Source organism: Rhinoderma darwinii, chromosome 7, assembly GCF_050947455.1.
Source record: "Rhinoderma darwinii isolate aRhiDar2 chromosome 7, aRhiDar2.hap1, whole genome shotgun sequence".
NCBI lineage: Eukaryota > Metazoa > Chordata > Amphibia > Anura > Rhinodermatidae > Rhinoderma > Rhinoderma darwinii.
In genome coordinates, this window is record NC_134693.1 from 104,079,489 (window position 1) to 104,097,822 (window position 18,334).

Consider the following 18,334-nt stretch of genomic DNA (forward strand, 5'->3'; position numbering starts at 1 on the left):
GACCTGGGCAACCAGGACCTGTGTCCTAGATCCCAGGCAAGGTGCCCGAACCATAGTGGCGGCATTTACTATGCTGCATAGAAACTTTGCCCATTGTGTATAATTAATTTTAGATTAATAATGGCTTTCCATGTTGGGAAGTGATATTTAACTTTCATACAGTAGAAACAATGATAAAATGGGTAAATCTGGGAAGAACAAATACAAGGAGAAGATCTACACCCATACAATTATCTTTGTGTTCTTTGCAATAGAGAAGTGTATGGCCAACCAGTTTATAGAAAACAATGTAGGCAACGAAGGCTTTGGCCTCTACATTATTGGGCTATGTTATAGTGCAGCTATCTTTTTTGGCAGCATTTGTCCAGCCTTTTTCCTTGGCATTGTGAGCACACATACTGATAGGACCAAGCCCAGTGGTTGCTTAATTCGGCTGGAGCTTCAACAGTTAAGTGCGAATTGCTTAGTTCTGCAATATAGTGATATAGATGGCATACAGTTATGAAGAAAATGTTTTCTGGCCTTGATGTAAGAGGAGACCACTGATCTCACTTAGTATGCCTATTAAATGGATGCAGCAGTTAAACCCTGGGCAATATGCCACATTGAGAATACCAAGGAACACTTTTGGCATCAACATCTTCCATGGATGTGGGCCTGTGCCCTTTCGAGAAACTAAAAGTGGCCCTGGTCTAATTTTTCTGAGTATGACATTATGTGGTTCGTTTGGTTAGTTGCTTCTTCTGGGTGGGAAATAATTGCTGAAAAAACCCTCATTACAGCTTTGGTGTCATTTCCCTGACTACTAGAGACACTGATCAGATGATGCACATAGTGAGAAATTCATTGACGCTTTGGATTCTCCATAAAATACACAAATGCTGATCATTTCCCGGTGGAGCAGAGACCAATTCCTCTGTGGCAATATATGATTTAAACCAGGGAGGGACGCTCAGGGTCTCATTGTATCTGCCAAGATGAATTTTCTTGTGCAACATCTTGCTGACAGTGCAGGGCACTGGGTGTTATGCACCCAGGCTTACTTGTAACTGTATCCTGACTACCCCCTCCCATGTTCTGCGTTGGCATCATTCTTTCTCTGGCTGAGGCAACTGGCACCTGGGACGTGAGCTGTGTATTTATGGAGTATTAGCAGCAATGTAGACCCTACCTAACCCTCTGCTCTATCTCGTGTGTCCTATTATGCCTAAAATTTCTAATAGGCAATACTTAAGGTTTAGACAAACAGTATTTTAGATCCCTATAATTGCATTTCAGATATTTACATATAAAGTGCAGAATGTTCTCTGTTATAATAAGGTGCCCCCCTATAAACCTATCAATATCATGAATCTCTTATGTAAACTGCAGCTATATTGACCATAGCTTTTCTATATAATAAAAATGTATACTTGGTTTACTTGTACTTTACTGCAGGGGCAGAGTAAGCAGTCAGGTAGTGTCTAGGGGCCCAACGGATCAGGGAAATCCATAGAGAAGGAGTCCAACATTGTACCCCACCCGGAACTGTCAGCAGAACAGATTACTTTCTATACAATTTAAGCTCCTCCATCTGATTACTAGAGTGTCTCACCTGACCCAGCCCGTATGTCCAGAATGGTCTTGGTTTATCCCATGCTTTATAGTTTTGGGGTAAACTCTTTATTTAAATGCACCAATCATGCAAAATTGTTGACTGAACAGTAATTAAGATCTGAAATAAATGCATTATACAATCTGTGACAAATCATAGGACGCTCTTAGGAATAGTTATTAGGTTGTTGACCGGCCTTACTCAATCCAAAATCACCACCTGTTTCAGCTACATGATATCTCAATCTAGTCTTCTATGCAGGCAATCCACAACTATAAGAGCTTGGATAGGAGACGAGATGTAGTTCTATAAGTAATTCATAAACACACTGTACGGGGTGGTCATTTTTGAATACGTTTATATTTTAGCATTAATACCCCAACCTGAGCACATACTGCACCCATAAATATGTTCTGCATAGATATTATGGGTATAGAAGAAACTCCACTTCTCACTAATTCAAGAGCCAACTAAACTCTCAAGATTTGCCAATTTCTGTAATTAAGGGTTAACAAATAATTATCAGACCCCAACTTCTCTACTTTTTCTTTCTTTATATGCAATAAAGACTACCGATTTTATCACATCCCAATCATGATAAATATGAATCTCATAAATGTAGATGTTGGAGAAGCATATGGTGCTTCAGGGTTGGTATCTGATGATGGGATTAATGGCAGCAGCATGTAATGTACAATGATCATGAATAGTATCCATATATAGGTAGATGTGACAGTTATTACACTTTTACATCTATCTCCCAAATACAATTCTCCCGGCCCCTTCTAATACATTGTTCGTTGGACTAAGCTTACACAAAGCAGAGACACAAGCTTTAAGACTGGGGGCTATTGTTGCACATTTTAAAGCTCAGACTCTTTATTGGCATTTGACTTTTACAGCTAGAGGGCAAACCCGTCCAAGAACTAGGGAATAATATCACTTAAAATTCAACATCACTTTTGAATGGCAAGCAAATTATTGTTAACCCTTTATGAACTGCACTCATGTTAAATTTCTACCTCTCTGTTAGATTTATGTTTCAAAGTAATGAAAAACGTACATAAACATAGTTAATCTTTGCATTCTTACTAATATACATTAAAAGTCTATCAATTTAGGTTTTATTGCAGTTAACCCCAGTATCTTACCCCTCATGTCATGCTCAGAAGGGTCCATAGAATGTATAGTTCTTCTACAGTGTCCTTACTCTGGAGAGTTGCTTTATTTGCCCCTGTACATGTACAAATCCCATGAAGGGAACATGGTGGATACTAGTTATTTTCTTTCCCTACCGATCAAAATGCTGACTCTGCGGGTACAGAATTGCCTCCTTAACACTTTTGTCAGCCAAGGAAAGAATGACCTCCATGTCCTTACCTTTGACAGTTCTGCAGGATAGCTCTCCAGTGTAAGGACCTCACCAAATAAATCCACATATCTCATTGTTGGGATGAGTTGTTGATCCAGGGATTTATTCTGTTTGCCGTATTGTAATCACTAACATGAGGAAAATTGGCTTTTGCCTCATAGGGGTTTTACCTTCCCCTAGATCAACATTGCCGAATAATAGGCTGAACTGGATGGACATATGTATTTTTTCAGCCTTCTAAACTATAATGCTATGATATCTATGATCTCAGAACCCCGTAAGTAAGAATTAGTGGGGGGGTTTGTTATTCACTGCATTCAAATCTCAATTTAATTTAATGTAAAAATAGGTTGGATACCTAAAGGGGTTGACTTACCATGGCAACCACTGTCCATATGCCCTATCATGGCATATAGACGTCATAGAGAAGTCCACCCCCTACCTTGGGGAGAGGCACCTAAAGCCAGTCCTAATCATATATCCTCCTCTTGGTTATGCCATGTATCTCGTGAAGTGCCTCATGTCACTAACTAATCTCATTTCACATAGTATTTGCCAGTGTTAAAGGAAATCTCTACTTTATTTAGAAAAAGTCCAGTGGTTGCTACTGACTACACAAGCCATGACACAATCATGGTCACATATGGTCACACATTAGTCATGTTGACACAGAGGTTCTCTGAAGTTGGTTTCTTAGCAGCAACTGAAGGATTAGTGAAATTGTCTCACAACTGTGGAGTCTCCTTTTAAAAGGTAATCTAGCTCATTCAATGTTCCTCTTATAGCACTTCCTTAGTTTTAGGCAGCCCCAAAACGCAAAAATCTACCAGCTACACGGTTTACTATTTTTGCCCATATTTAGGCCAGGCTTAAGGCTTTGCAGGTCCTTGCTGACACTCAAACGTTCGTCATCCATTTCCTTGACTGTCACATTCTTATAAATCTATTACCCTCATCTACTCCTGATAGTTTCAGCTTATCTCTTGTTATCATTCTTCATCAAGCAAAACTAGAAGATACATAATCTTACTGCAATCGATCTGTGGGAGCTAGTTAAAGCTTCTGGTCATTAATTAAATACATTTGCTGAGTCTACATATTTCTGCCCTATAGGGATCCATTAACCCGACTCACAGAATGGAACATGTTGACAATTATTAAAGAGAACATGAGTACTGTCTGTATAAGTTTATGTATGTTATTGTGCCCACAACCGCCTTTATATGCCTGCTTGCTCATGTCCTGCACTAGACACATTTTAGACACGTGAAGATTTATAGATGTTCATTATTTAATCCTGCTTCTATAGTTAGCGTATGACATTTTAGGCATAAAGACATTTGTAGTATGATTTCATTGAGTGCATGATATTTTGTAATGTACAACAAGGGGAAAACCTTACCATGATCTTTACCGACTGACATTGTATGTTTTCTGAACACAGCTGTTTATCCTCTATCTTATTCTAAAAAATATATTATTCCCTGACTCTTATCCTCTCTGATATTAATGGAGTTATGTTTGGACTGAAAAGTATTCGCAGTGTACTCACTGCAGTATGTGAGTACACTTGTTAATAGTCATTCCTGTCCCCCGTTGCGCTGTTTATGAGATTTTAATAGATATTTATAGCACTGACGGAGGGGGGGACGGGACCGGAATGTATATTAGCGAGTGTACTCACATACTGCACAGAGTATAATGCTAATACTTTCCAGTCCCCACATAACCCCTTTAAATGACAATGCCTACTCCTTATATCCTTGTAATTTACATTTTGTGTAGGAATTGTACCTGTATGTTCATGGTCCTATGTACTCCTGATACCTGTGTATTACAAACCAGCCATACATGCTGAGATGTGTCAGTGACACCTATGATCATTGAGATATGTAATGGTTCATAGACCCCTAATGTGCTGTAGGCACCCTCTGCACAGCAGTGATCTGATTATTTCCCTTTCCTATGAGAAAAGAAAAAGGTTTACACCATTACATCATGAAACATTTCTTTGTGTGATATTGACCACTTCTGACCTGTCAATAGCTACCCATGCACAGTCCAGTTAAACGCACAATGGCTGAATTTGGCCAAAATTTTGCGTAAAGGACTTGCATATAGCAAATAGGCTGTTAACCCTGCAGGTTCTGCAACCAAGTGACTCACAGCCCTTTAATAGGATTTAATATTAAGTTTATAGTAACCTGGTCCTACAATTAATACATTCCCAATGGTTTCAGGCTAGTCCTGGCAAATGTGCACTGACAACTAAGCACATATCAGTGCATTGAATCCTTTCTTACGGTACATCCAGTCTCTTCTACCCATAGCCTCCTCCCCTTGTACTCACTTGGGGATGGATCAGGATCCGTGGGAAGGGCTGAGATAAGGCGACGGTGAGGTGCCCCTAAGAAGGGATTCCCTCTTAAATACTTTCTCCATCTGTTCTATTTTGGGAAGGTCCATCCCCTGCTCCTCAGAATCTAGGTCCTTGGTATCAGATACCCTGAGACAGCAGGAAAGGGATCATGTTTATTGACAAGTAACTCATCAAGAAACTCTATTAATACGCCTGGCAGGGGCTCAGATCCTGGACTTGGGCTTTGAGGCCAAAGGAGGAAGGACGACTGGTAAAGACACAATCCATCTGAAATCTAAAGAGTGGGGGTAGGGATGCCCCATTTATCTATGTGCACCCCTAAATTTAATACATTCACTGACATTCTGCTGCTGCTGCCGCTTGAGCTACATTTACAATTTTTTTTCTGCTAGACTTGAAAAAGTCAGAAGATTGAAGGCTCTAATCCAAGTAAAATCTAGATGCTTGGTAAGTGTGCCAGTGAATAGGTCAGATGTCTACAGGAACCAAGAAAGGTGGAGGAAAGTCTGGGCCTTGTTGATGTCTGAACAAATGGACTGTATAATGCATAAGCAGAAATCTGCTCCAATCTATATTTACCTAATTACTTTTTTGGATGATGTGATGCTGAAGTTGGCGGTCGCGCCGAATTTAATGTGCATGATGAGTGTGTCTTGGCAGAAAAAGAGAAGATACACCCATAAATGAGATCTATTGGCAATTTCAACTTTGGATGACTAGAGAAGATGCATGACTGGGAAGTCTGCACAGCGAAAACAATCCATTATGGGATTAAAACATTTTTCAAAATATTTGGCGGTATGTGTTCTTCACTAATTTTATTTATGGATATGGCTGTTTCCAGCTTGAATCCTGTATGTTTGTGGGCCGCTTCCCAATGCGTATTCTCCAAATTTACTGCAGTTTGGATTAAGCCTGTGGTTGCACAGGGGGAAGCACTTCTGGAATAGGAATGCCATGGATTAGCCACAAGTGACTCTAACCCCTCCTGTTATTTTCAGTGTGCCAGGACTACTGAATGAATAAGCTTGGACACATGCTCATAGCTTGTAGCTGCAGGTATGAAATACACAGCCAAGAGTCAAAGGAATTCCGTATATGTCTTTTATACGCATGAACCCAACTAGAGGTTACTGAGATTCAAATAGGAGCTCGCCATTCAGTAGACATCATGACCAATATATGGATCCCAGAGCTTCCTACTCAATCGAATAGGAATTAGTAAACACTAAAATGATTAAAACCTATGAAATGAGTCACGTATTGATTGATATAGTCACCTGTGCTTTTAGGCAATGAATCCTTTTGTGTTATTAAACAAAAGATTTAGTAAACTATGATGTACAGAATATACCATTCTCAGGGTGGACCTACTGGGGGCATTTATTGAACCCCTCACACCATTTGTACTTAGGTGTTTAATAGTTACAGTAAAAAGTGCACTGTCCATTTCTGTGTGACTGCCATTTCATTTATGTGTACTGCTTTTACAGTCCTATCATTGTAATTGTATTTTCATAGGAGACTTCTAATGGCTTCCACAGCAGATTTAGCATAACACAATGCTCTGGAAGCCAAGCGCACGGCAATGCTTTGCTTTTAATGTAATAGTCATTGTTGTCATTTATTTGCAATCTAATATTATATATGCATGTATCAATACAGGAAAATGAAAGAAAAAGTTCAAAGAATATTTTTGGGACAAATTATAACATTGACAATCAAAAATGTAAGTAAAACTAATAATAATAATAATAATAATAATAATAATAATAATAATATTAATGGCAGGGTTAACACTTAACAAAATATGATCACTTTATCCCTTCCATCACTATGCCATGATATAAAGTCCAAAAGGGGCGAGTCCAAAATTTGTTTGGATTGGGGTGATTGTTCTCACAGCAAAATGTATTGGTAGAGATTTAGTGTGTAGATTTGGTATATATAACCCATGGCAAAGCACTATGTGTTATGTACCTTTGTAATATACTATAATAGCTGCATATAATATCCATGTCGGCTATTCTGTAGACATAAACACATTGCTGTCCCATCAGCAACTGCAATCCCAAAGATTCGTGTTCAGGGACTAAATTTCAGCATATTGTATATCACAAAGTTAGAGCATCTTTAGTGTCCTGTCATGTGTTTTTTTTAAAATTATTATTAATAAAGGACAGAGCTGATTTAATATTATTTTATAGAATGGTAATTCATTGACAATGAATTACTGCAACAAATAAGCAACGATTATGTGAATACAATTGACATGCTCCAGATTAAAACAACTTTTTTTTTCCGCTCAGCATTTACGCAGCGTGTGGATAAGATTTGTTAAAATCACAACTACTTTGCTGCTACTGTATTATGCTGCGGATTCTCCGCAATTAAATCTGTTGCAGAAAATCAGCGATATTTACTCTATGTGTAAACTTAGTTCAGACAAACGTAGAATACATGCGTGTGACGCCCGTTTAAGCAACGGCCGTCACACGGACACATGTATTTTAATGGGGTCATTCACACGGGAACCCATGAACGAAAACCAAACAGAAACCATAGCTTTCCATTGGCATTACCATTGATTTCAATGGTAACGCTTCCGTTGCTAATGGTTTCCGTTTGTCTCCGTTCCGTAAGGTTTCCATTTTTTTTGGCAAAATCAATAGCATAGTCGACTCAGAGCCTATTCATACGAGCGTTGTTCACGTCTTTGTGCTGTCCAAATGTGTATAACTGACATTACACTGATCAATTCAAGTTAATGGGCTCATTCATATGTCCTCATTTTTGTGCAGACAAAATAGTAGCATGCACTAGTTTGGTCCGATTCTTGCGATGCTGAAAAAAAAGCATTTATTTTTATTTTTTTACGGACGTCAAAAACTGATGATCACTGATGCTACACTGACGTTAAAAACGAACACACTAAACGCTCTCTGGCGCAATACTGATTGAACTCTGATGTAAAATTTACAGTTTTTCCCTGATGATACACTGACTAGTTTTACAATGCCCATCTGAATAAGCCCTAAGGCTGTGTTCACACACAGAATTTTTCATGTGGATAATTCGGATATGGATTTGGCTGAAATTCAGCTGCAGAAACCCAAGACTGACCCTTCGATTTCTGCAGCGGTTTGCAGTTTAAACTGCTGCGGATCCACACTCAATTTAGGCCCATGTAATTGGGCTAATCTGCATGTGGCTACCCGACGCAGATTTGATACAGTTTTATAAGCTACAGGTTTTTTCATTTTTGGTGTCTATACACATATATAACATTTTTGGTGTCTATGTACATATATCTAATTTTTGCTGTCTATACACATCTATCATATTTTTGGTGTGTATATGTATATATATATATATATATATATATATATATATATATATATATATATATATATATATATATATATATATATACACTGTATATTGTATGTTGGTGTATATACACATCCATCTAATTGTTGGTGTATTACACATATATCTAATATTTAATTATGTATTTGCACATATATATATAATTTTTGGTGTATAGAGACATATATCTACTGTTTGGTGTCTATACACATATATCCAATTAAATAGATGGAGTGAATCAGCCATATACAGAGACATAGGTCTCGGTATATGGGATGGTTTAACATCGTCCTATATCGGATAAACCCCTGCCGATCCACTACAATACTTCCACCAGTGTTCGGACAGCAGCATACATCTCCAATGGTATCCAAAAAGTGGTATTTATTTGTCAAACATCATAAGCATCTGGTTGCCAAACTTTACAATAACACTCTCAAAAATGCATTGTATGAAGCAGCACCCCTACACTCCGAACCACCCGACAAAGATGACGACAACCCTGGCACACGCCTCAATCCCGCTTTCTTCAGCGGTGCTTGAGATGTGCCGAACGACTGTGGAGAAAAGCTAATTTGGCTGCAGACTTACTCCATTACAAATTTATGCTCAAAACGTACAACTCTGCCCTTCACCGCGCCAAACAAGTCTATTTCACTTTTCTCATCTCCACACTATCTAATAATCCAAAACGCCTCTTTGATATTTTTCACTCCTTAGTCCTAAAGTGCAGACGCCAATCACAGATCTCAGTGCTGAAGACCTGGCCACTTATTTTAAAGTTAAAATTGACAACATCCGGCATGATATTATCTCCCAGTCCCCTAGTAACATCGATCCCCTTCCCTCCCGCACTCACTCTTCTTCACTCTCAGCATTTGACCCAATAACAGAAGAAGTCTCTAGGCTCCTCTCTTCTTCTCATCCTACTACCTGCCCTAGTGATCCTATCACCTCACACCAGAGGCGTAGCTAGGTTCTCCAGCACCCGGGGCAAAGATTCAGTTTGGCGCCCCCCCCCAACCTCTTTCCCGACATCTCCTTCCCCCTCGCCGTGTTTGTTTTCTCTACCAATCGACGTGTCATTTATTTTTATGTAACGCGAACATAAAATTATTTGCACATTTCACAAGCAATATAGTTCTATATACAGCCCCAGAAGCAAGCTCACTACATATATACAACACCAGCACAAATACAGCTCAATTTAGTGCAACCCCTGCCGTATAGGTGTGTACGGCGTAAAACTACAGCTCCCAGCATGGCCCGAACAATGGTAAGGATATGCTGGGAGATGCCGTTTCACAAAAAATAAATCCTATCATAATCATACCACCATCATCTCACTGCAGATCATACAGTGACTACAGTGCTGATTAGAGGCAGAATAAACATTTACATTAAGTGACTCACCGGTGACGTCTCAGATTCTAGTTCTTTTTCTCCATTTGGTCCAGACCTCTATGATGACTTCTCCCGGTCCATTTCTGCAGTTTGCCGCTCACATGTCTTCAGCTTCTCACTTTTCCAACATTTCTGCACCTATAAATAAATATAAAGTTATCATTATACCACACAGTACACCCCTAAATATAATAGCGCCAAACACTGCACCTCTAATTATAATAGCACCATACACCGTGTCCCACACACACACACTGTGCCCCCTGTAGATAGTGCCTGCCATAGAGCCACCTGTAGATAGTGCCTGCCATAGAGCCCCTGTAGATAGTGCCCCCATATAGACCACCACAGTATATAGTGTCCCACAAATAACTCCCCCTATAGTGCTCTACAGATAGCCCACCCCTGTATATAGCCCCCTGTAGATATAGCCCACCCCTGTATATAGAGCTCTACAGATAGCCCAACCATGTATGTAGCCCCCTGTAGATATAGCCCACCCCTGTATATAGTGCTCCACATATAGTCCACCCCTGTATATAGTGTTTCACAGATAGCCCACCCCTGTATATAGCCCCCCCTTGTACATATAGTCCACCCCTGTATATAGTGCTCCACTAGATAGTCCACCCCTGTATATAGTGCTCCACAGATAGCCCACCCCTGTATATACTATATACAAGGGTGGGCTATCTGTGGAGCACTATATACATGGGTGGACTATATGTACAAGGGGGCTATATACAGGGGTGGGCTATACACAGGGGGGCTATACACAGGGGGGCTATATCTACAGGGGTGGGCTATACATAGGGGGGCTATATACAGGGGGAATATATCTACAGGGGGCTATATCTACAGGGGGCTATATCTACAGGGCTGGGCTATATACAGGGCGAATATATCTACAGGGGGGGCTATCTATGGAGCACCATATACAGGGGTGGGCTATATCTACAGGGGGCTATATACTATATAGCCCACCCCTGTATATGGTGCTCTATAGACAGCCCACTCCAGTATATAGCACCCCTGTAGATATTGTCCCCCTGTATATAGCCCCCCTGTAGATATAGTCCCCCTGTAGATATAGTCCCCCTGTATATAGCCCAGCAGATATAGTCCCCCTGTATATAGCCCAGCCCTGTAGATATAGTCCCCCTGTAGATATAGTCCCCCTGTATATAGCCCCCCTGTAGATATAGTCCCCCTGTATATAGCCCAGCCCTGTAGATATAGTCACCCTGTATATAGCCCAGCCCTGTAGATATAGTCCCCCTGTATATAGCCCAGCAGATATAGTCCCCCTGTATATAGCCCAGCCCTGTAGATATAGCCCCCCTGTATATAGCCCCCCTGTAGATATAGTCCCCCTGTATATAGCCCCCCTGTAGATATAGTCCCCCTGTATATAGCCCAGCAGATATAGTCCCCCTGTATATAGCCCAGCAGATATAGTCCCCCTGTATATAGCCCCCCTGTAGATATAGTCCCCCTGTATATAGCCCAGCAGAAATAGTCCCCCTGTATATAGCCCAGCAGATATAGTCCCCCTGTATATAGCCCAACCCTGTAGATATAGTCCCCCTGTAAATATAGTCCCCCTGTAGATATAGTCCCCCTGTATATAGCCCCCCTGTAGATATAGTCCCCCTGTATATAGCCCCCCTGTAGATATAGTCCCCCTGTATATAGCCCAGCAGATATAGTCCCCCTGTATATAGCCCACCCCTGTAGATAGTCCCCCTGTATATAGCCCCCCTGTAGATATAGTCCCCCTGTATATAGCCCCCCTGTAGATATAGTCCCCCTGTATATAGCCCAGCAGATATAGTCCCCCTGTATATAGCCCAGCCCTGTAGATATAGCCCCCCTGTATATAGCCCCCCTGTAGATATAGTCCCCCTGTATATAGCCCAGCCCTGTAGATATAGTCCCCCTGTATATAGCCCAGCCCTGTAGATATAGTCCCCCTGTATATAGCCCAGCCCTGTAGATATAGTCCCCCTGTATATAGCCCAGCCCTGTAGATATAGTTCCCCTGTATATAGCCCAGCCCTGTAGATATAGTTCCCCTGTATATAGCCCAGCCCTGTCACCCGCCCCCTGCAGATACAGCCACACTTCTATTACAATTTAAAAAAAAATAATAATTCAAACTCACCTTATTCCCGCTCCCACGTCGTCCGGCAGCCATGGAGACCTGCTCTCTTCTGCGCAGGTCTCCTGGGGGTTGAACGCGGCGTCTATGAAAGGCGCTGATTGGCTGGGCAGGATGACTTTCCCTGCCAGTCAGTCAGCGCCTTTCATCGATGGAAGGTACAAGCGTCACTGGTACAAAAGGTACCAGTCTCTTCATTCGTGGAGAGGCGCTGAATGGCCGGGCACGGAACGTGCCCGGTCATTCATTGCTTCTAATTGTACCTGTGTCCTTGCGACACAGGTACAATTATAGTGCAGGAGGAGGGGGCGCTGGCGCCCCCCTCTGAACTGCGCCCGGGGGCAAGTGCCCCGCCTGCCCCCCCCTAGCTACGCCCCTGCCTCACACCTCCTCCACTCCCTCTCCCCAGCTGTCACTAGTCACCTGACTAAAATATTTAACCTCTCTCTTTCCTCTGGTATCTTTCCCTCCTCTTTTAAACATGCCATTATAAACCCATTACTGAAAAAAACAACTCTTGACCCATCCAGCGCTACCGACCAGTCTCTAATCTACCCTTCATCTCCAAACTCCTGGAACGCTTGGTCTACTCTCGCCTTATCCGCTATCTCTCTGCTAACTCCATTCTAGACCCCTTACAATCTCGTTTCCGCACTCTACACTCCACAGAAACTGCCCTTACTAAAGTCTCAAATGATCTCTTGGCGGCTAAATCGGATGGTAAATACTCTCTCCTGATTCTTCTGGATCTCTCTGCAGCCTTTGACACTGTAGACCACAAACTCCTACTTAACATGCTCCACTCTATTGGCCTCAAGGACGCTGCTCTCTCTTGGTTTTCCTCCTATCTCTCTGACCACACGTTCAGTGTGTCATTTGCTGGTTCTACTTCTTCTCCTCTTCCCCTTGCTATCGGCGTTCCTCAGGGATCAGTCCTAGGTCAGCTCCTCTTTTCTCTCTACACAGCCCCTATTGGACAAACCATCAGCAGATTTGGCTTCCAGTACCATCTCTACGCTGATGACACCCATTTATATGCCTCTTCCCATGACATCACCCCTGCTCTAATACAAAACGCCAGTGATTGTCTGTCCGCTGTCTCTAACATCATGCCCTCTCTCCATCTGAAACTGAATCTTTCTAAAACTGAGCTCCTTGTGTTCCCACCATCTACTAACCTCCCTAAACCTGATGTCTCCATCTCTGTGTGTGGCACAATCATAACTCCTAGGCAGCACGCCCGCTGTCTTGGGTTTATTTTTGACTCAGATCTTTCCTTTACTCCTCACATTCAATCACATTCACGCTCCTGTCATTTTCACCTCAAAAACATCTCCAGAATCTGCCCTTTTCTTACGGAGGAAACAGCCAAAACTCTCATTGTTGCTCTGATTCACTCTCGTCTTGACTACTGTAAGTCATTACTAGTCGGTCTTCCCCTCACTAAAGTCTCCCCTTTCCAATCTATCCTTAATGCAGCAGCCAGGCTCATATTTATGACCAACCGCTACACCAACGCCTCTAAGCTTTTCCAGTCACTGCACTGGTTGCCCATCCTCTTCAGAATAAAATTCAAACTTATTACTCTTACCCACAAAGCTCTCCACAGTGCTGCACCTCCTTACATCTCCTCCCTTATCTCTGTCTACCACCCTACTCGGGCTCTACGTTCTGCTAACGACCTCAGGTTAAAATCCTCTATAATCCGAACCTCCCACTCCCGTCTCCAAGATTTTTCTCGTGCTGCACCAGTCCTCTGGAATGTGTTACCCCAGACAATCAGATTAATTCCCAATATCCACAGTTTTAAACGTACCCTGATAACACATCTATTTAGACAGGCCTATAACATTCCCTAATCGGACTCCTTTCCATGGCCTCTCTTTTAGATTAGTCATCAGAATAAGATTCCCTCACACTCCTTCTCTTCATGTCCGTCATACACGGATACTGGCTGGTGACCGGCTCATGCAGCTTTATGTGTACCACCCATGTGTATAAAAAATGGCTGGACAATTGTACAGAACAAACACTGTTACACTTTGTGTCTCCTTTATTTCCTCATAGATTCCCCGGGCACAGCACTAGCGGAAAACCCCTGAGGTCACTGTTCATATATGGATATTGACGTCAGTGACTCCTCCTGGAGGGAATCCCCGGTCACAGCGTCGGCAATGCTGTGGCCGGGGATTCCTCTGCTAGTGGGAGCTTCAGTGGTGCTATCTACAGTACAGGGGAAGGGGGGTGCTACAGCGGTAGGCCGCTACTACGGGGCCTGCGCCGCCGAGCCTCCAAAAAGGCCCTCTCATGCCCGTAGGCGTCGCTAGCACCGGAGAGGGCCCCAGTGCTAGCGACAGCCAAATACATGCATTAGCGCTGAATGGCTGGGCATGTTCTGTGCCCAACCATTCAGCGCCTTACAATGATGCTGATTGGCGGGGCAAAATGACCAATCAGCGCCTTTCAATGACGCTAGCAGCGCGATTACGTCATCGCGCCGCTTCCGTGCTTGAAAGGTGCTGATGGACGGGGCAAGTCATTCTGCCCCGCCAATCAGCGTCATTGAACGACACGTCGTTCAGCTCCAGCAGACATGCTCAGAAGAGAGCAGATCTGCATTGCCATCGGACTGCGCGGGAACGGGATCATGTGAGTATGTAAAGATTTTTGTTTTTTTCTAACAAAACTGACTGCCATTATCTATAGTGGGGGCTCTATCTACAGGGGGGGGGGTCATCTATATTTGGGCCACTATATACAGGGGGGGGTCTATATGTGGGGATGTGGGGCACAATCTACAGGGGGCTCTATATGTGGGGATGTGGGCCACTATATACAGGGGGGTCTATATGTGGGCCACTATCTACAGGGGGGTCTATATGTGGCCACTATATACAGGGGGTCTATATGTGGGGATGTGGGCCATTATCTACAGGGGGGTCTATATGTGGGGATGTGGGCCACTATCTACAGGGGGGTCTATATATGGGCCACTATCTACAGGGGGGTCTATATGTGGGAATGTGGGGCACTATCTACAGGGGAGGCCTACATGTGGGTCACTATCTACAGGGGTGGTCTATATGTGGGGATGTGGGGCACTATCTACAGGGGGGGTCTATATGTGGGACACTATATACAGGCGGAGCTATAAGTGAGACACTATATACAGGGGTGGGCTATATGTAGGGCACTATAGGGGAGATATTTTTTAGGGCACTTTCTATAGGAGTGGGCTATATGTGGGACACTATATACAGGGGTGGGTTACCTGTGGGGCACTAGCTACAGGGTCGCTATCTGTAGGGCACTGCCTACAGGGGTGGGCTATATGTGGGACACTATATACAGGGGGAGCTATATGTGAGACTATCTACAGAGGTGGGCTATACGTGGAGCACTATCTATAGGGGAAGATATATGTAGGGCAGCACGGTGGCTCAGTGGTTAGCACTATTGCCTTGAAGCTCCAGAGTCCATATGTAGGCACTATTTACAGAGGGCTGTATGTGGGACACTATATACAGGGGCTTCTATGTAGGGCACTATCTACAGAGGCTCCATGGGTGTCACTATCTACAGGGGGCTATGGGGGCACTATCTACAGGGGGCACGGGGTGTGTGTGTGTGTGTGTGTGGGACACAGTGTATGGTACTATTATAATCAGGGACTCAGTGTATGGCGCAATTATAGTTAGTGGTGCAGTGTATGGTGCTTTATTATATTTAGAGGTATTGAGAATTTTAACTTTGTTTATAGGTGCAGAAATGTTTTAAAAGTGAGAAGCCGAAGACATCTGAGCGGAAAACTGCAGAAATGGGTCGTGGCCGGAAGAAATCCATCATAGAGGTCTGGACCGGAGGGAGAAGAAAAGAACTAGAATCTGAGACGTCACCGGGGAGTCACTTAATGTAAATGTTTATTCTGCCTCTAATCAGCATTGTAGTCACTGTATGATCTGCACCGAGATGATGGTGGTGTGATTTTTTTTTTTGTGAAACAGCATCTCCCAGCATATCCTCACCATTGTTCGGGCCATGCTGGGAGCTGTAGTTTTACACCGTACAAACCTTTACGGCTGGGGTTGCACTAAATTGAGCTGTATTTCTGGTGTTGTATATATGTACTGAGCGTGGTTCTGATGCTGTATGTAAGTACTGAGCTTTGTTCTGGTGCTGTATATACGTATGCGATTGGTTTTGGTGTTGTATATATGTAATGAGTTTGGTTCTGGGGATGTATATATGTACAGAGCTTTGTTCTGTTGCTGTATATATGTACTGAGCTTGATTCTGGGGATGTATTTATGTACTGAGCTTGGTTCTAGTGCTGTATTTATGAACTGAGGTTGGTTCTGGTGCTGTATATATGTCAGAGCTTGGTTCTAGTGCTGTATTTATGTACTGAGCTTGGTTGTGGTACTATATATATGTCAGAGCTTGGTTCTGGATCTGTAATTATATCGAATATATTTATAATAAAATTGCAGGGCAGATGGAATTGTTCTCAATTCATTGTATATTTAATGGGAATCTGTCAAGTAGTTTTAACCCCTTGAACCGTGACCATGCGGTAATACATGACCTGAAAATATTTCCAAACATTCTCTTGTATGTTTTTTTCAGATGCAGCAAAATATTTAAAATCCACTTTTAAAACGGCACACTATATGCTAATTACTAATTAGAGGGTCTTGGGGCGCTGCTGCTATCCTAAAGTCACATAGTCCTGCCTCCAAACCCACCTTTCCATGTTTGAGTGACATTTCCCTGGCTGATACAACTTTCTCGGATGCGCCATTGCCTTGTGGCACTTTACACAAGGGGGGGGGGACTGTGTGGCACTATACACAAAGGTGGGGGCTGTGTGGCACTATACACAAGGGGGAGCTGTGTGGCACTCTATCTACAGGGGGCTGAGTGTGGCACTATCTACTAAGGGGGAGCTGTGCTGCACTATCTACCAAGGGGGGGGGGGGCTGTGTGGCACTATATACAAGGGCGGGGGGCTGTGTGGCACTATATACAGTGTGAGCTGTATAGCGCTATATACAGTGGGGGCTTTATGGCAATATCTACAAGGGGCTGTATGGCACTATGTACAAGGGGGAGGAGGGGGCGCTATCTACAAATGGGGTGTGACACTGTCTACAGGGGGGGGGGGCTATATAGCACTGTCTAAAGGGGGCTGTATGGCACGTCCCACAGGGGGCACTATTTATAAGGGGGCTGATTGTGGCACCCGGGGGGGGGGGGGGGGGGCCCGGTCAAGAGTTTGCTATGGGGCCCAGTCTTACCTAGTTACGCCCCTGGTTGTTGCTCTTCTTTTTGTAGGAACATCTACCCTAGGGACATACCACTCTATGTCCCCTTTTGTAAGGAGTGACTTGAGATGGGCTTTCAAGTCTCAGTCCTCATCAGAGCCCATAGTGCTGGAAGCTGCAGCTGGGAAAGGAGAAGGAGTTAAGTGTGGACTACAGGAGAGTGATGGGGATGCACATGTCTCCACCACCATCTAGGAAGTGCCACCGGTGTTGGGCGAGGAGGCCGTCACCTAAATTACTGCAAAATAGTGCCAGAATCTGTGGCAACTGCAGTGATATGTTGCGTGAACTTGCTGTGTGTTCACTCGGCCATAAACAAGCCATGCTCCGCTTCCCACCAGAAGTTTGAGAGTATGTAAAGATGCAGCAGATATGTCGACCACAAATTTTACAGCAAATCCGAGCCAAATCCACAAATGCTATATGCAGATTTTGTCACGCCAGTAAAAATACAAGACAAATCTGCAAAATATGGGGCATACTATGGATTTAAAAATCCAAAGCATGCCCTAATGTCCGCACAGATTTTTTTCCACAGCACGTGAATGAGGTTTTATAGAACCTTAGCATTGTACTACGGACCACAACAAATTCACAACATCTGTACATAAATCTGATGTCAGGAGACTTACTGTAGCTGCCAGAACACACAGTCTTGTTGCGGAGTCGATGCAGTAGAGTAGAGGCTTCAGGTTTACATGGTTGCAGCGGTACCACCTGATCTGAGGAC

At 43.1% G+C, this 18,334-nt stretch overlaps 1 protein-coding gene across 3 annotated transcripts in view; it reads right to left on the reverse strand.

Annotated features, from left to right (window-relative positions):
• Positions 1-18,334, reverse strand: part of PVALB (parvalbumin) — a 90,668-nt gene that overhangs the window by 9,953 nt on the left and 62,381 nt on the right. The window contains exon 1 of one of the 3 annotated variants that reach the window (XM_075832328.1): positions 5,317-5,388. The exons of the other annotated variants lie outside the window; for them this stretch is intronic. The gene's annotated coding sequence lies outside the window, so the exon portion shown is untranslated. Of the gene's footprint in view, positions 1-5,316; positions 5,389-18,334 lie in introns of those variants that run through there. 3 annotated transcript variants of the gene reach the window in all.